Below are 21135 nucleotides of genomic sequence, written 5' to 3' on the forward strand. Positions count from 1 at the left end.
TTACGAGAACACAGGACTGCACGAGAGGTGTTGCCACCTGTTGAACAAGTGTCTGAACCTATGCAATGTGATAGAGTTTTGTCCAGGGAGCAACGTCAGGAGTTCAGAAGGCGTAATAAGCTATGTTTTTTTGTGGAGATGCCTCGCATATTATTTCTGTCTGTCCTAAACGAGAGAAACGTTTTGTACACACGTTTTCTGTGGGTGGTGTTCAACCTAAGTATCTTCTGGCAATTACTCTGATCTGCTCCCTGTCCACATTTTCCGCCAAGGCTTTTGTGGATTCGGGAGCAGCCCTGAACCTAATGGACTTGGATTTTGCTAAACGTTGTGGATTTCCTATGACACCTCTGCGGACGCCTATCCCTTTGAGGGGGATTGATGCTACTCCTTTGGCAAAAAATAAACCTCAGTTTTGGACCCAGGTGGTAATGCGGGTTGCCCCACACCATCAAGAAAATTGCAGATTTTTGGTGTTGCATAATTTGCAAGATACCATTGTTCTGGGGTTTCCCTGGTTGCAAATTCATAATCCAGTTTTGGATTGGAAATCTGTGTCTGTGGTGAGTTGGGGTTGTCGGTGTGCCCTTACTGAGGCTCCGGTTATTTCCACCTCTCCTCAGTCACATGATGTTCCTGACTATTTGGCGGACTTTTTTGATGTATTTAGTGAGAATGAGTCTGCGTCTTTGCCTCCTCATAGGAGTTATGACTGTACAATTGAACTGAGCCCGGGGTGTAAATTTCCCAAGGGTCGGCTCTTCAATTTATCTGTACCCAAGCACGAGGCTATGTGATCCTATATTAAGGAGGCATTGGAGAAGGGTCATATTAGACCATCCTCTTCACCATTAGGTGCTGGGTTTTTTTTCGTGGCCAAAAAGGATGGTTCATTAAGGCCTTGGATTGATTATCGTGCCCTCAACAAAATTACTATTAAATATCAGTATCCATTACCCCTGATTTCGGATCTATTCTCCAGAGATAAAGGTGCTTGCTGGTTTACCAAGCTTGACCTCAGGGGGCGTATAATCTTATCCGCATTTAGCATGGGGATGAATGGAAGATAGCGTTTAATACTCCAGAGGGACATTTTGAGTACCTGGTGATGCCTTTTGGGCTCACTAATGCCCCTTCTGTCTTCCAGTGCTTCATGAACGACATTTTCCGAGACTTTGTGGATAAATTTTTGATTATCTATCTGGATGATATTTTGATCTTCTCCAAGGATTGGGATTCTCATGTGGAACATGTTCGGACTGTGTTCCGGATCTTGAGGGAGAATTCCCTGTATGCCAATGGATCGAAATGCCTTTTTGGGGTACAGAGGATTTCATTTTTGTGATTTATTTTGTCTCCGTCAACTATTGAAATGGACCCGGCCAAGGTACAGGCCATTTATGATTGGGTTCAGCCCACTTCTTTGAAGGCCCTTCAAAAGTTTTTGGGTTTTGCTAATTTTTATCGGAAATTTATAGCAAAATTTTCTAGTATTGTCAAGCCATTGACTGATCTGACTAAGAAGGGTGCTGATGTGTTGAATTGGTCTCCGGAGGCTGTTTCTTCCTTTCAGGAGCTGAAGCAAAGATTCACTTCTGCCCCGGTTTTGCGGCAACCTGATCTCACTCCCGTTCCAGGTAGAGGTGGACGCTTCTGAGATTGATGCAGGAGCTGTTTTGTCCCAAAAGGATCCTGTAACATCTAAAATGAATCCCTGTGCTTTCTTTTCCCGAAAGTTCTCCCCATCTGAACGTAACTATGATGTGGGGAATCGGGAATTGTTAGCCATGAAATGGGCATTTGAGGAGTGGAGACATTGGTTGGAGGGAGCTAAACATCAAGTCGTGGTCCTCACTGACCACAAGAATTTGATTTACCTGGAGTCGGCCAAACACTTGAACCCTATACAGGCTAGATGGGCCTTGTTTTTTACACGTTTTGATTTTGTAGTCTCTTTTCTTCCTGGCACTAAGAATGTCAAGGCTGACGCTCTTTCTAGGAGCTTCTTGGTTGATTCTATTGTGGTGACCAAGCCTGCTACCATCTTAGGCGAAGGGGTAGTTCTTTCTGTCATCTCGCCCGATTTGAGACGTGCTCTGGAAGAGTTCCAGGAGGACAAACCTGAGCGTTGTCTCAGTGGAAAGTTGTATGTTCCTGACCAGTGGAAGAAGAGAGTGATGTCTGAAGTTCATTGCTCTGCATGGGCTGGTCATCCAGGTATTTTTGGTACTAGAGATCTGGTGAGTCGGTCTTTTTGGTGGCCCACCTTGTCTCGTGATGTCAGGAATTTTGTGCAGTCCTGTGGGACTTGCTCCCGGTCTAAACCTTGTTCTCGCTCTAGTGGGTTGTTCATGCCTTTGCCGGTCCCCAGGAGGCCATGGACCCATATATCAATGGATTTCATCTCTGATATGCCTGTCTCTCAGAGAATGACTGTTATTTGGGTGATTTGTGATAGGTTCTCTAAGATGGTTCATCTTGTACCACTCCCTAAGTTGCCATCCTCTTCTGAGTTGGTGTCCCTGTTTTTGCAACAGGTGGTTCGCTTGCACGGGATTCCTGAGAACGTTGTATCTGACAGAGGAGTTCAGTTTGTGTCTAGATTTTGGAGGACTTTCTGTTCCAAGCTGGGAATTCAGTTGTCCTTCTCCTCTGCATTTCACCCTCAGACCAATGGGCAGACGGAGAGAACAAACCAGACCTTGGAGTCATATTTGAGATGTTTTATTTCCGCTGATCAGGATGATTGGGTTTCATTTTTGCCCTTGGCCGAATTTGCTTTAAATAATAGAGCTAGTTCTGCCACTTTGATGTCACCTTTTTTTTGTAACTTTGGGTTTCATCCTCGATTTTCTTCAGGGCAGGTGGAGCCTTCTGCCTGCCCAGGTGTTGACACTGTGGTGGAGAGAATGCACCAGATCTGGGACCAAGTGGTGGATAAGTTATCTCTCTCCCAGGAAAAGGCCCAGCGGTTTTCCAACCGACATAGGACCATTGGTCCCCGGTTTAAGGTGGGTGATATGGTTTGGTTATCATCAAAAAATATCGCTATGAAGGTAGCTTCTCCTAAGTTTAAGCCTAGATTTATTGGACCTTACAAGATTTTGGAGATCATTAATCCGGTCTTTTTTCGGTTGGCTCTTCCGGACACATTTAAAATCCATAATGTGTTTCATAAGTCCTTGTTGAAGAGGTTTGTTGAACCAGAAGTTCCTGGGGTGGCACCTCCGGACCCTGTATTGGTTGAGGGTAACATGGAATATGAGGTAGAGAAGATACTGGATTCCCGTCTGGCTAGATGGAGACTCCAGTTTTTGGTTAAATGGAAGGGTTATGGTCAGGAGGATAATTCCTGGGTCTCTGATATTCATGCCAAAAGATTGGTGCGTGCCTTTCATCGGGCTCACCCTGATCGCCCTGGTGGCATGGATGAGGGTTCGGTGACCCCTCCTCAAGGGGGAGTTACTGTTATGTGTTCATTTTCCCCTTCGCCATTGAGGTCTGATGAACTCCCTCTTCTGGTGAAGGAAGGTAGTGAGGCTGATTACCAAACACCTGAGCTGGTAGAGGATGACTGGGCGACGGGAATTGCTGACTGGATATAAGGCAGCAGATGCCCTTCTGCCTCGCTGGTGATTTCTCTGAGGGATTCTAGGAGACCAGTCTGATTCCTGCTCCTCAAAAGCTAAGTTTTCTGCCTTGCTTTTTGCATTTGTGTTTTGGTTTTATTTTGCCTTGCTTTTCTGGATTCTGCCATTCCCTTCTGGGGTGAGCTGAATTCCTTGGTGTCTTATTGCTCTGTCTTCAGAAAATTCCTGAGTACTGACATAGTCTTTTTGAAGCCTAGCGTCTTCAGGGCCTTTTTCCCTGTCAGTCTGTTGGCTCTTGTTTTGATAGGGTTTTTAGCGGATTGCGGACAGCAGCTTTTCTATCCTGTCCTATCTAGTTAGCTTGGGCCCCATCATTTGCTCAGTCTATCTTTCTATCTGTGTTAGTGTTTTTTCTTCTTGCTTCACCGTCATTATATGTTGGGGGCTGCCTATTGCTTTGGGGTCTGCTCTGGGGCAGTTTAGATTTCCCTTTCTGTCTTTAGGCTATGTAGTTCTCCGGCTGTGATCGAGGGGTCTAGGGCACCGTAGGAACCCCCCACGGCTACTGCTAGTTGTTGTTGATAGGTTCAGGGGTCTGCAATCCGATAGCTGCCAACTTCTCTGGTTTTCTGGACTTAGCTGGCATTTCTGTTTTTGCCTCCTACGGTGACTCATTCATAACATTGGGCCCCATCATTTGCTCAGCCTATTTTCCTGCCTGTGTTTGTGCCTTCATCTTGTTTATACATGTGTGGGGGCTATCTATTCCTTTGGGGTCTGCTCTGGGGCAGTTAGTTTTCCCCTTTCTTGCTTTAGGCTTTTGTAGTCCCGTGACGAGGCGTCTAGGAACATCGTAGGCACGCTCCACGGCTACTGCTAGTTGTGTGGTAAGATCAGGGATCTGCAATCTGCATAGTTACCAACCACTCTGTTTTCTGTGGCTTAGCTTGTTTGCTTTTTTCTCCACGGTGACCCATTCATAACAGCACGCCCTCACCATCTCCCACCTCGACTACTGCAACATCCTTTTCTATGGTCTCCCTGCTAACCCCCTCACACCTCTCCAGTCCATCCTTAACTCTGCTGCCTGACTAATTCATCTCCTCGCTACTCCTCCGCTTCTCCCCTCTGCAAATCTCTTCACTGCCTTCCATTCCCTCAGCGTATCTAGTTCAAATTACTAATACTGACCTACAAGGCCATCTATAACCTGTTTCCTCCATATGTCTCTGAACTAATCTCCCGATACCTACCCTCATGTAATCTATGCTCATCCCAAGATCTCCTTCTCTCCTCCACACTTATTCGCTCCTCACCCAACCGCCTCCAAGACTTCTCCCAAATAGCCCTCATCCTTTGGAATTCTTTGCCCCAACATGTCCGACTATCAACCACATTCGGATCCTTCAGACAGAACCTGAAAACCCACCTCTTCAAGAAAGCCTACAGCCTGCAATGACCCCACTACCTCCTCACCACTACCGGAGACATCACCTCAACCAACACTGAAACTGCTGCAACCCACCAACATACTGTCTCCTTCCCCTCCATCCTGTAGCATGTAAGCCCGAAAGAGCAGGGTCCTCTACCCTCTGTATCAGTCTGTCATTGTAAGTTTGTTTACTGTAAGTGATATCTGTAATTTGTATGTAACCCCTTCTTATGTACAGCACCATGGAATCAATGGTGCTATATAAATAAATAATAATAATAAGTGACAAATTCACTTCCAATAGGCTCTTGCCTTAGGGTAGATGAGATTAGTGAGGTTGCTGGGAGAGTGGGATAGGTGTCATACCGGTATGGGAAACTTTGTTCAGCATCTGCTACTGGAGAGTTTCCATCTCTATCAGAAATTACACTTATTCAATTGTTTTGCATGCATAGTTGTATCAAGTTAAAAAGCTCTTCTGTATGGTTACATCTGAACCCAAATATCCCTTCTCCAGTCTGGCATCTCCTGCCACAGACAAAGGAAAACAGATCAGTGTCATAGCCATATTTCAGAAGGCTGATGTAAGGCCATCTTACAATCCCTCCTCTCCTAATATAAAAAAAATTAGAGTAGTCTCTGTAAGCTCACCCTACAACAAAATCACAGCAATAGGATCTGTGTGCCATTCACTCGTGTTGTCCTCTTCAATACATTGCTCATGTGGTTTCCAAATGGGGGTTGAAATAGATAAATGGAGTCTAGAATGGGGGTTTAACTTATTCAACAGTGAGTTCAGATTGTATCTTGGTCGTTTGCTCTGTCTTTGGTCTTGTTTCCCATTGAGCACATGTGGGGCATCAATGATGTCAGTTGCAAAGGGAGCTGCCAGCAGAGGATCTTGATGATTTGCTCATCTGCCTGCTGATGATTGATCAGCATCATACAGAGAGAAGTGCAAGCTATTGCTAACACCCATTTGAACGTAACAAAAATTTACTCATTAGGTGCCATATACTTTGATTGCTAATATCTCCACAACGGAGAGGCAAAATAAAAATATATATTTTATTACACTCTGCAGCTGCGATTACATTGTGTGTCCAGCTCGAGATGAAAAATTTGGTAGAACGTCCACTTTAAATACAACAATAAAAACATTTGCTTTACGCTTTTCACATAATGGATTGAAAGAGCAGATAATTGGGTAAGAGTCAAGAAAAAGCATTAATAATTATATGTATAAAATATGTATAAAGTAATATATTCGGATGTTTCAATAACAACTAAATAAATGAGATAAAAAACAATTATTTTGAAATTTATAACTGTTTGCACTTAGCAGAAGCATCTGATGGATTGGGGTGGAGAAGTGTGAATATATATATATATATATATACACAGTATATACAGCAGCAATGCTGGTTATGGGCAGAGGATCCGCTGCACTCACTGACCAAAGGGAAGGGATCCTGGTGGAGAAGAAAGGAAGGTAATGATATCTATCTATTATCTATTTATTATCTATTATCTATATATCTATTATATATCTACTATCTATCTACTATCTATCTATCATATATCTATTTATCATCTATCTATTATCTCTCTATTATCTACCTTTATTGTATTTTTTACCTATCAGCAGTTTATTATAACAGTAATTTGCTCCTTATGGAATTTTCTTTGTTATAGGGAATCTGTCGGCACAATTCCCCCAATCTGTGTATATGGTCGTGTTGTGTCCTTTCAGTATTGTCACAGAGGAACACGACCATATACACAGTTGGGGAGAGGTTTGTGCTGACAGATTCCCATGAGGCATCTCCAGAAGATATTGCCCTGATTGGTTCGGGTGTTATGTCTCGTGTGATGAGTGATAACAGGCTCGGACTGTCCCATAGGGTAACAAGGGAATCCCCCGGTGGGCCCCTGTGCAGATCTGGCCCCGAAACCCACTGTATGAGAAGTACTTGGCATAATTCAATTGATCCTGTATAGAAAAAGGCAGCATCTCATCATTCATTAATCAAACTACCCAGTTTATTATTAAATAGTGATATAGGTAAATTTGTGAACGAGGGTAGTGTAATATTTGTATGCAAGTGGGCCCCCAAAGTCAGTGTTACTGGTGGGCCCTTGGCACCCCAGTCCGACACTGAGCGATAATGATAAATCTGTATGAAGTCATTCCACAGCAGATAGTGATGTCTTTATCAGTGGTGGGATACAACTTTATAATAACCGGTTCCTTTACTTGGAGACCTGTTTGCTGCACACTGTATTGGTAGATTTGTGGTAAATTGTCCCTGCCCCTCATATAAATTAAGAAAATATTAATATTCCACACATTTTCTGAGATTTCCCCAGCACCAATATTTTTGGATCCTGGTCCCATGAACTATAACTATACAGCGTGCAGCTCATCTTACTCCAGCCGGCTTTATATAAATCCCCCCATAGTGTAAGCTGGAGCTACGTGTGATCACAGGAGCCCCCGATGTGCTTATTGTCCCCCCGTTAACGATCAGTAATGTGTGTAGAGAGTGTATTCCATTACTTACCAGCCGCCTTCATCTGCCGTTTCCAGCGCTGCTCCAGTCTACTCCAACTCCACTCCACTTCTCTGTGGCCGGAGGTCACTTTTCAGTATTAGTCTATGAGACGCAGAACGAGGCAAAGAAAGCTGGAAATGGCAAAAGACAGTGACTGGTCAGTAATGTAATACACTCGCTACACACATTACTGATAACTAACAGGGGGACAATGAGCAAACAATGGCTGGAGAGCTCCTTTACCACAAGATCCTACTGCCCAGATACAGAGATTACATGGTCTGTTGTATTATTATTACTGTAGGTGACTCCTCAGAATGGAAGATGCTGCTGATGATGAATATAATTATTATTATGATAATCTGATCACATCTAATACAACTCTGAACTTCAGTTATTGGTAAGTTTATATTCCTAATTCTGTATTTCTCATGAGACATCAGAGCAGACTCCATTCTCATCTATATCTGAGCCTCCACCCCGATTACATCCATATACATGGGGATAAATCAGCTCTACCTGCAGCGATTATCCCTCCCATAATGATGGAAACTCTGGAGAACCCATCAAGCCCCTCTGCCCTCAGTATCACCCATCAGGAGTCAGTGGTGTCTGTGGGTCAGAGGATTCGGTTCTGCACTGTAGCTCCTGTATATAGTACTGTCCTGAGTGCTGCATATACATGATAGGAGACTGAGTGCTGTATATACATGATAGGAGGCTGGGTGCTGTATATACATGATAGGAGGCTGAGTGCTGTATATACATGATAGGAGGCTGAGTGCTGTATATACATGGTAGGAGGCTGAGTACTGTATATACATGATAGGAGGCTGAGTGCTGTATATACATGATAGGAGGCTGAGTGCTGTATACACATGAGAGGACGGTGAGTGATGTATATACATGGTAGGAGGCTGAGTACTGTATATACATGTTAGGAGGCTGAGTACTGTATACACATGATAGGAGGCTAAGTACTGTATATACATAATAGGAGGCTGAGTGCTGTATATACATGATAGGAGGCTGAGTGCTGTATATACATGATAGGAGGCTGAGTGCTGTATACACATGATAGGAGGCTGAGTGCTGTATACACATGAGAGGACGGTGAGTGATGTATATACATGGTAGGAGGCTGAGTACTGTATATACATGTTAGGAGGCTGAGTACTGTATACACATGATAGGAGGCTAAGTACTGTATATACATAATAGGAGGCTGAGTGCTGTATATACATGATAGGAGGCTGAGTGCTGTATATACATGATAGGAGGCTGAGTGCTGTATATACATGATAGGAGGCTGAGTACTGTATATACATGTTAGGAGGCTGAGTGCTGTGTATACACATGATAGAAGGCTGAGTGCTGTATATGCCTGATAGGAGGCCAAGTGCTGTATATACATGATAGGAGGCTGAGTGCTGTATATACATGATAGGAGGCTGAGTGCTGTATATACATGGTAGGAGGCTGAGTACTGTATATACATGATAGGAGGCTGAGTGCTGTATATACATGATAGGAGGCTGAGTGCTGTATACACATGAGAGGACGGTGAGTGATGTATATACATGGTAGGAGGCTGAGTACTGTATATACATGTTAGGAGGCTGATTACTGTATACACATGATAGGAGGCTAAGTACTGTATATACATAATAGGAGGCTGAGTGCTGTATATACATGATAGGAGGCTGAGTGCTGTATATACATGATAGGAGGCTGAGTGCTGTATATACATGATAGGAGGCTGAGTGCTGTATATACATGATAGGAGGCTAAGTACTGTATATACATAATAGGAGGCTGAGCGCTGTATATACATGATAGGAGGCTGAGTGCTGTATATACATGATAGGAGGCTGAGTGCTGTATATACATGATAGGAGGCTGAGTACTGTATATACATGTTAGGAGGCTGAGTGCTGTGTATACACATGATAGAAGGCTGAGTACTGTGTATACATGATAGGAGGCTGAGTGCTGTGTATACACATGATAGAAGGCTGAGTGCTGTGTATACATGGTAGGAGGCCGAGTACTGTATATACATGGTAGGAGGCCGAGTCCTGTATATACATGGTAGGAGGCTGAGTGCTAATGTATTTAAAACCTGAACATATGAACAGTGTCCAGACAGGCACTTCCTGGTGTGGGCACATGGTGTAAGACCGCTCTTTATGTGCATGTCACACGAGAGGGGTGGGGTCTCCCAAACCATGCATAAGCAAGGAAAAAATGGATTAACCCCTTTCCTACAATGGACATAATATTCCGCCCATGTGACCCTGGACCTAATTCCGATGGACGGAATATTACGGCATAGCGATCAGCGACGCCCACGTGGTGAGCGCCGCTGATCGCGTCCGGGTGTCAGCTGATTATCACAGCTGACACCCGGCACAGTGTCTCAGGGGTGGTCACGGACCACCCCCGACACGTTAACCCCTTGCACACCGCGATCAAACACGATTGCGGTGTACCGGGGGTTAAAGGGAAGCATCGGCAGGGAGTGGCTCCCTCCGTGCTTCCCTGAGCCCCCCACAGCAGCGCAATGTGCAGTGCTGCTGTGGGGGGCTCCATCCCTGCAGGTCCCCGGATCCAAGATGGCGACGGGGACCTTCGGGGGCCTGCAGGGAGATGGCTTCCTCAGTGCCTGCAAAGCTCAGGCACGAGGAAGCCTTGTGCTGTGCCTGTGACAGATCGCTGATCTGTCACAGTGATCTCTGATGTGACAGTTCAGCGATCTGTCACATGACAGTTATGTCCCCCCTGGGACAATATAATAAAGTTTAAAAAAAAAAGTGTAAAAACAATTTTTAAAAAATCGCTAAATAAATAATAAAAAAAAAATTCCCTAATAAACTCATTTTTTGGAAATAAAAAAAACAATAAAAGTATACATATTTGGTATCGCCGCATCCGTAAGGACCCGCCCTATAAAACTGTCCCATTAGTTAACCCCTTTAGGGAACCCCTTAAAAAATAAAAAACGAAGCAAAAAATAATGATTTATTATCATACCGCCGAACAAAAAGTGCAATAACTAGGGTTGAGCAATACCATCCGATATTCAAAAGTATTGGATTGGAATGGATCGACCCGATACACAAAAAAGTATCGCCGATTCCCATTCCAATACTGGAAGTCCCATTAAAGTCAATGGGACAGAAATATCGGAATTAAAAAAAAACCCCTTCGGGAGGGGGGAAGAGTGTGGGCGGACACTGTGCATGTCTGTGTGTGCGGGCGGGGTCTGTGAGGGTTGTCGGTGGTCTGTACGGGCCTGCCGGGGGCCTGTGCGGGCTGCCGGTGGTCTGTATGGGCCTCTCGGGGGCCTGTGCCAGCTGTCGGTGGTCTGTGTGGGCCTGCCGAGGGTCTTGTGTGTGTGCAGGTATCGTCTGATGGGACTACAAGTCCCATCGGGCGATGCCTGCTACACTGACAGTGATTGACACATTTGCCAATGATGGGACAGTAGTAGTCCCATCATCCGGCTAATGTGTTGAATGTAAAAAAAAAAGATATATACATACTACATACATACTACATTACATACATACTACATATATACAACATACATACATACTACATACATACATACTACATTCATACAACATACATATATACTACATACATGCTGCATATATTTACTACATTCATACAACATACATATATACTACATACATGCTACATATATACTACATTCATACAACATACATATATACTACATACATGCTACATATTTACTACATTCATACAACATACATATATACTACATTCATACAACATACATACTACATACTACATACATGCTACATTCATACAACATACATATACACAACATACATACTACATATATACTACATTCATACAACATACATACTACATACTACATACATGCTACATATACTACATTCATACAACATACATACATACTACATTCATACAACATACATACATACTACATACTACATATATGCTACATATATACTACATTCATACAACATACATATATACTACATACATGCTACATATATACTACATTCATACAACATACATATATACTACATACTTCATATATACTGCATACAATACATTCATACAATACATACATAGACATACAGTGTCATCTATGAAATAAATTAGAAAATAACAAACAAGCGATATACTCCATGATCCGCAGAAATCCACGAGGGTCCCATGCCGATTTCCCGTGGAGAACAGCAGCATCAGCTGATGCGACCGCTCTCTAGAGGGCTCCAGGAATCCAATGACAGAAGGTAGGTATCCTTCCGCACTGTATTCCTCCGCCTCTGTAAAAAAATAGTCCCTAGTCTCACTTAATGGAAAACGCTGCATGGGAACTTTCTCACGCAGCATTTGCCATAAAGTAAGACTAGGGACTATTTTTTTACAGTGGCAGAGGAATACAGTGCGGAAGGATACCTACCTTCCGTCATTGGATTCCTGGAGCCCCCTAGAGAGCGGTTGCATCAGCTGATGCTGTTGTTCTCCACGGGAAATCGTCGTGGGACCCTCATGGATTTCTGCGGATCAGGGAGTATATCGCTTGTTTGTTATTTTCTAATTTCTTTCATAGATGACACTGGCTTCGGGGATCAAAGTGACAAGTAATGGTGAGTATGTACTCTATGTTATATGTACTGTATGTCTATATGTATGAATGTATTGCATGCAGTATGTATGTAGTCTGTATGTAGTATGTATGTTGTATGAATGTAGTATATATGTAGCATGTATGTAGTGTGTAGTATGTATGCTGCATGAATGTAGTATATATGTAGTATGCATGTAGTATATATGTATGTTGTATGAATGTAGTATATATGTAGCATGTATGTAGTATATATGTATATTGTACGAATGTAGTATATATGTAGCATGTATGTAGTATATATGTATGTTGTATGAATGTAGCATATATGTAGCATGTATGTAGTATATATGTATGTTGTATGAATGCAGTATATATGTAGCATGTATGTAGTATATATGTATGTTGTATGAATGTAGTATATATGTAGCATGTATGTAGTATGTATGTATGTTGCATGAATGTAGTATATATGTAGCATGTAGTATGTATGTATGTTGTATGAATGTAGTATATATGTAGCATGTATGTAGTATGTATGTATGTTGTATGAATGTAGTATATATGTTGTATGTATGTAGTATACAGTATATGTATGTTGTATGAATGTACTATATATGTAGCATGTATGTATGTTGTATGAATGTAGCATATATGTAGCATGTATGTAATATGTAGTATGTATGTATGTTGTATGAATGTAGTATATATGTTGTATGTATGTAGTATATATGTATCTTGTATGAATGTACTATATATGTAGCATGTATGTAGTATGCAGTATATATGTATGTTGCATGAATGTAGTATATATGTAGCATGTATGTAGTATGTATGTATGTTGTATGAATGTAGCATATATGTAGCATGTATGTAATATGTAGTATGTATGTATGTTGTATGAATGTAGTATATATGTTGTATGTATGTAGTATATATGTATCTTGTATGAATGTACTATATATGTAGCATGTATGTAGTATGCAGTATATATGTATGTTGCATGAATGTAGTATATATGTAGCATGTATGTAGTATGTATGTATGTTGTATGAATGTAGTATATATGTAGCATGTATGTAGTATGTATGTATGTTGTATGAATGTAGTATATATGTAGTATGTATGTAGTATATATGTATGTGGTATGAATGTAGTATATATGTAGCATGTATGTAGTATGTATGTATGTAGTATATATGTAGTATATATGTAGTATATATGTATGTTGTATGAATGTAGTATATATGTAGCATGTATGTAGTATGTAGTATGCATGTATGCTGTATGAATGTAGCATATATGCAGTATGTATGTAGTATGTTTTTTTTTTTACATTCAACACATTAGCCGGATGTTGGGACTACTACTGTCCCATCATTGGCTAATGTGTCAATCACTGACATTGCAGCAGGCATCGCCCGATGGGACTTGTAGTCCCATCGGACGATGCCTGCACACACACAAGAACCCCGGCAGGCCCGCACAGACCACCGACAGCCTGCACAGGCCCCCGAGAGGCCCGTACAGACCACTGGCAGCCGACACAGGCCCCCAGCAGCCGACACAGACCACTGACAGCCAGCACAAGCCCCCAAGAGGCCCGTACAGACCACTGGCAGCCGTCACAGGCCCCCGAGAGGCCCGTACAGACCACTGGCAGCCTGCACAGGCCCCCAGCAGCCGGCACAGACCACTGACAGCCGGCACAAGCCCCCGAGAGGCCCGTACAGACCCCCCGCAGTCGGCACAGACCGCGCATCATGATGACATCATTTCAGCAGCCAATCACAGCCACAACAGTGGCTCATTGCATTATGGGGACTTCCGATACCGGTATCCGATATTGAAAAAATATCGGTACTCGGTATCAGAATTCCGATACAGCGAATATCGGCCGATACCCGATATTTGCAGTATCGGAATGCTCAACACTAGCAATAATGCGCGATCAAAAAGACGAATATAAATATCCATGGTACCTCTGAAAACATCATCTTGTCCCGCAAAAAACGAGCCTGCAATACAGCATCATCAGCAAAAAAATAAAAAAGTTATAGCTCGCAGAATAAAGCAATGCAAAAAATTTTTTATGTTAAATTGTTTTCATTGCATAAAAGCGCCAAAACATAAAAAAAATTACCTAAATGAGGTATCGCTGTAACCGTACTGACACGAAGAATAAAACCGCTTTATCAATTTTACCGCAGGCGGAACGGTGTAAACGCACCCCCCAAAAGAAATTCATGAAATGCTGGTTTTTGTTCATTCTGTGTCCCAAAAATCAGAATAAAAAGCGATAAAAAAAGTCACGTGCCCAAAAATGATACCCATAAAAACGTCAACTCGTCTCGCAAAAAATAAGACCTCACATGACTCGGTGGGTCACAATATGGAAAAATTATAGCTCTCAATATGTGGTGATGCAAAAACTATTTTTTACAATAAAAAGCGTCTTTTAGCGTGTGACAGCTGCCAAACATAAAAACCGCCATAAATAGTGAATCAAACACCCCGTTATCACCCCTTAGTTAGGGAAAAATAATAAAATTAAAAGAAAATGCATTTATTTCCATTTTCCCATTAGGGTTAGGGCAAGAGTTAGGAATAAGATTAGGGTTAGGGGTGTGTTGGGGTTAGGGTTAGAACTGGGGGTTTCCACTGTTTAAGCACATCAGGTGCTCTCCAAATGCAACATGGCATCTGATCTCAATTCCAGCCAATTCTGCGTTGAAAAAGTCAAATGGTGCTCCTTCCATTCCAAGCTCTGCCATGCGCCCAAACAGTGTTTTACCCCCACATATAGGGTATCAGCCTACTCAGGACAAATTGCAAAACAACTTTTGGGGTCCAATTTCTCCTGTTACCCTTAGGAAAATAAAAAAATGGGGGCAAAAATATCATTTTTGTGGAAAAAAATGATTTTTTTATTTTCATGCCTGGGCGTTATAAATTTCTGTGAAGCACTTGGGGGTTCAAAGTGCTCACCACACATCTAGATAAGTTCCGTGGGGGGTATAGTTTCCAAAATGGGGTCACTTGTGGGGAGTTTCAATAGTTTAGGTACATCAGGGGCTCTCCAAACGCACATGACACCCGCAGACCATTCCATCAAAGTCTGAATTCCAAAACGTCACTACTTCCCTTCCGAGCCCCGACGTGTGCCCATGCAGTAGTTTTCTCCCACATATGAGGTATCAGCTTACTCAGGACAAATTGGACAACAACTTTTGAGGTCCAAGTTCTCCTGTTACCCTTGGGAAAATAAAAAAATGGGGACTAAAAGATCATGTTTGTTGAAAAGATACGATTTTTTTATTTTCACGCCAGGGCGTTATAAACTTCTGTGAAGCCCTTGGGGGTTCAAAGTGCTCACCACACATCTAGATAAGTTCCTTGGGGGGTCTAGTTTCAAAATGGTGTCATTTGTGGTAGGTTTTCACTGTTTTGGTACATCAGGGGCTTTCCAAATGCGACATGGTGTCCGATCTCAATTCCAGCCAAAAAAGTCAAATGGCGCTGCTTCCCTTCTGAGCTCTGCCATGCGCCCAAATAGTCGTTTACACCCACATATGGGGTATCAGCGTACTCAGGACAAATTGCACAATAACTTTTAGGGTCCTGTTACCCTTGGGAAAATAAAAATTGGGGGTGAAAAGATCATTTTTGTGGAAAAAATATGATTTTTTAATTGTACCACTGTACGTTATAAACTTCTGTGAAGCCCTTGCAGGTTCAAAGATCTCACCACATATCTAGATAAGTTCCTTGGGGTGTCTAGTTTCCAAAATGGGGTCACTTGTGGGGGGTTTCCACTGTTTAGGTACATCAGGGGCTCTTCAAACGTGACATGGCGTCGGATCTGAATTCCAGCCAATTTTGCATTACAAAAGTCAAACGGCGCTCCTTCTCTTCTGAGCTCTGCCATGCGCCGAAACAGTGGTTCCCCCCACATATCAGGTAACAGCGCACTCAGGACAAACTGCACAATAAGTTTTGCAGTACAATTTCTCCTGTTACCCTTGTTAAAATAAATAAAATTGAACTTGAAGCATTTTTTTTGTGAAAAAAGTTAAATGTTCATTTTTTTTTAAATATTCTAAAAAATTCCTGTGACGCACCTGAAGGGTTAATAAACTTCTTGAATGTGGTTTTAAGCACCTTAAGGGGTGCAGTTTTTAGAATGGTGTCACTTTTGGGTATTTTCTCTCATATAGACCCCTCAAAGTGGCTTCAAATGTGATGTGGTCCGTAAAAATAAAATGTTGTTGCAAAAATGAGAAATCGCTGGTCAACTTTTAACCCTTATAACTACCTAACAAAAAAAATTTTCGTTCCAAATTTATGCTGATGTAAAGTAAATATGTTGGAAATGTTATTTATTAAGTTTTTTGTGTGCTGTATCTCTGTGATTTAAGAGCATAAAAATTCAAAGTTGGAAAATTGCGAAATTTTCAAAGTTTTCGCCAAATTTCTGTTTTTTTTCAAAAATAAACACAAGTTATTTGAATGAAATTTTACCACTAACATGAAGTACAATATGTCACGAGAAAACATTGTCAGAATCACCAAGATCCATTGAAGCGTTTCAGAGTTATTACCTCATAAAGGGACAGTGGTTAGAATTGTAAAAATTGGCCCGGGAGTTAACATGCAAACCACCCTTGGTAGTGAAGGGGTTAAAAACACATGTGACATGCACAAATGTGAACAAGTCAGTCGGACAGTGTTCACACCACCCACTGACTGAAACACAAAACGAAAACACAGAATGACAAATGTGCAAAAATACTCTGCAGTAAAAAATATAATAGTAGTCAGCAAGTGCTGGTAAAAAATATAACAAATACAGGGTATTTAGTCGATATGTTTTTTGCAAAAAATGTATACCAAGCCACTCCACCTCGTCACGGTAAACCTTAGTGGAGCAGTCACTATCTAATGCATTTAAAACCTGAACATATGAACAGTGTCTAAATGAACAGGATTCAGACAGGCGCTTCCTGGTGTGGGCACGTGGTGTAGACGGCTCTTTATGCGCATGTCACACAAGAGATGGGTGGGTAGGACTTGTCTCTGCAGGAAATAACACAGTTATCTAGAGCCCCGCTTGCAGAACACATTACTTTTTTTTTTCCCCAACTTCTACATTACACCACATGAAGAAAAAAAGGCAACATAGTATCACTCTACACAGTATCAGGACTACCCCCCATTTAAAACAGCATACTCAAAATACATCACTGCAGTAATAATATCCCTTAATTAGCCCCTATGGTAATAATATCCCCAATCCTGGCCCCCGTGTGTCTCATTCCTGGCTTCAGCCATATGTTCTCCTATCCCACCCTTATGAGTTATCCATTCTGCCCCATATGATCTCCCCATCCTGTCTCATCTGTGTCCATCATATCCATCCTGCCCCATGATCCTGCATAATCTGTCTCCAATCCTGCCCCCAGTGTCTCCAATCCTGTCCCAGTGGCTCCAATCATGCCCCCATGTCTTTCTTCCTGCCCCGTGCCTCCAATCATGCTCCGTGTCTCCATTCTGCCAACAGTGTCTCCAATCCTGCCCCCAATCCTGCCCCATCTCCATTCTGCCCCATCTCCATCCTGCCCTGTCTCCATCCTGCCGGGCCTGGCTTGCCGGCATTGCCGCTTTCAACTAAACCCCCCCCCCAAAAAAAAAAACAACCTTTCATCTCACCTGGCTTGCCGTGCTCCATCGGCGAGCGATCCTCACCCCAACAAGAAAGCGCGCACTCACCGGCGACTGACAATGATGTCAGACACCGGCGACAAGTGCGCTGACGTCAGCTGCCAGCCTCTGATTGGCTGGCAGCTTTAACTATGGCCATGCGGCTGCACACGGCAATAGACTAACTGAACCTATGTCCTGGACGCAGGTTCAGTTTGATCGGCAGAATCCTGCCGCTGGGGACCGGGCAGTGGGGCTCGATGGGTAGAGGTGACAGGGCCCGATGCAGGCCCCCTCTGCTGATCGGGCCTGTGATAAAACACTCCGGGATCGGCTTTGCTGGGGTCAAAGGTCACGTGAGTTCAGCATGAAACTCAGGCGCAGAGCTGGGATTCGGGTGTAACTGACCCTGCGTCAGGTTTATTAATGGTGAAAGCAATGCAAAAGGAAATAAAACATAAAACAAATCCTTGCCTGTCCGGCACTAACTAAACAATGGACAACCTAACTACCAACTGGCGGGCTTCTCCCGTCCAGCCAAACCACAGTTGCAGTGGGCACTGCTTCCACTCACGTGTGTCTCTCACACAGACAGGCTCTCTGTGTTCCCAGGCTGAGACACTCACACAACCACCTGGCATCCTTTTATATCCACCTCCCATTATTCATTAGCAAGCAGGTGCGATACTGACCAGACTAGGCCACATAGGAAAGGAATCTGGGCGAGATATACTACCCTCATCCACTATTCCCACATGATTCTCACAGGCTCCATATGCCAGTCAGGGCTGTAATGCCCCGATCACGGCCCTGCACACACTGCACCCATACAATCACATCCCTTACACACATTGCACCCATACAATTACATACTGTACACACTGCACCCATACAATCACATACTGTACACACACTGCACCCATACAATCATATACTGTACACACACAGCTCCCATCCAATCACATACTGTACACACACTGCACACATACAATCATATACTGTATACACACAGCTCCCATACAAACACATACTGTACACACTGCTACCATATAATCACACACTGTACATAAACTGCACCCATACAATCATATACTGTACACGCTGCTCCTATACAATTACACACTGTACACACACTGCTCCCATACAATCACATACTGTACACACACTGCACCCATGCAATCACATACTGTACACACACTGCACCCATACAATCACACACTGTACACACACTGCACCCATACAATCACACACTGTACACACACTGCTCCCATACAATCACATACTGTACACACACTGCACCCATACAATCACATACTGTACACACACTGCTCACATACAATCACACACTGTACACACACTTCTCCCATACAATCACACACTGTAGACACACTACTCCCATGCAATCACATACTGTACACACACTGCACCCATACAATCACATACTGTACACACACTGCACCCATACAATCACATACTGTACACGCTGCTCCTATACAATCACACACTGTACACACACTACTCACATACAATCACATACTGTACAGGCTGCTCCCATACAATCACATACTATATACATACTGCTTACATACAATCGCATACTGTGTACACACACTGCTCCCATACAATCACATACTGTACACACTCTGCTCCCATACAATCACATACTGTATACTCTGTTCCCATACAATCACATACTGTACACACACTGCTGCCATACAATCACATACTGTACACACACTGCTCCCATACAATCACATACTGTACACACACTGCACCCATGCAATCACATACTGTACACACACTGCACCCATACAATCACACACTGTACACACACTGCACCCATACAATCACACACTGTACACACACTGCTCCCATACAATCACATACTGTACACACACTGCACCCATACAATCACATACTGTACACACACTGCTCACATACAATCACACACTGTACACACACTTCTCCCATACAATCACACACTGTAGACACACTGCTCCCATGCAATCACATACTGTACACACACTGCACCCATACAATCACATACTGTACACACACTGCACCCATACAATCACATACTGTACACGCTGCTCCTATACAATCACACACTGTACACACACTACTCACATACAATCACATACTGTACAGGCTGCTCCCATACAATCACATACTATATACATACTGCTTACATACAATCGCATACTGTGTACACACACTGCTCCCATACAATCACATACTGTACACACTCTGCTCCCATACAATCACATACTGTATACTCTGTTCCCATACAATCACATACTGTACACACACTGCTGCCATACAATCACATACTGTACAAACACTGCACCCATACAATCACATACTGTACACACTGCTACCATATAATGACACACTGTACATAAACTGCACCCATACAATCACATACTGTACACGCTGTTCCCATACAATCACATACTGTACACACACTACTCACTTACAATCACATACTGTACACGCTGTTCCCATACAATCACATACTGTACACACACTACTCACATACAATCACATACTGTACACGCTGTTCCCATACAATCACATACTGTACACGCTGTTCCCATACAATCACATACTGTGCACACACTGCTCCCATACAATCACATATTGTACACGCTGTTCCCATACAATCACATACTGTACACACACTACTCACATACAATCACATACTGTGCACACACTGCATCCATACAATCACATACTGTACACACACCGCACCCATACAATCACATACTCTACACACACTGCTCCCATGCAATCACATGCTGTACACACACTGCTGCCATACAATCACAGACTGTACACGCTGCTCCCATACAATCACAGACTGTACACGCTGCTCCCATGCAACTCACATTTTGCATGATTTTAATTAGCAGGAGACTGCAAAGTAAGGGGTCTAGCCCTTTTTCTGCTCTCACTGAAGAGCTGGAGCAAGTTGAGTTTCAGTACTCCTTTCATTTGGTGTGGGTGCTGTATGGCGGCCATTTTTGCTTTGGTTTTGTGCTGGCGGGGCGGCGCGGTCTGGAGTCCTGGGGACTCAGTCTTGCAGCATGGGTGCTGTGGGGCACCAGGCCATCGGCCCTGCCGATGCATTGCCGCTGTGGCAATGGTCAGCACACGGCTCCTCTCCGTTAGGGCGCTAAGACCCACTACGAGGTTTGCCGTGATGTGGCAGTGGGCGTCATACAGTCTGAT

General features: G+C 43.0%; 1 pseudogene; it reads right to left on the minus strand.

Moving 5' to 3' along the window:
• Nucleotides 1–21135, minus strand: part of LOC141055936 (fibroblast growth factor receptor substrate 2-like) — a 55605-nt pseudogene that overhangs the window by 5770 nt on the left and 28700 nt on the right.

The sequence above is a fragment of the Dendrobates tinctorius genome, unplaced genomic scaffold (assembly GCF_039654945.1).
Source record: "Dendrobates tinctorius isolate UK_male_01 unplaced genomic scaffold, ASM3965494v1 ptg000192l, whole genome shotgun sequence".
NCBI classification, from domain to species: domain Eukaryota; kingdom Metazoa; phylum Chordata; class Amphibia; order Anura; family Dendrobatidae; genus Dendrobates; species Dendrobates tinctorius.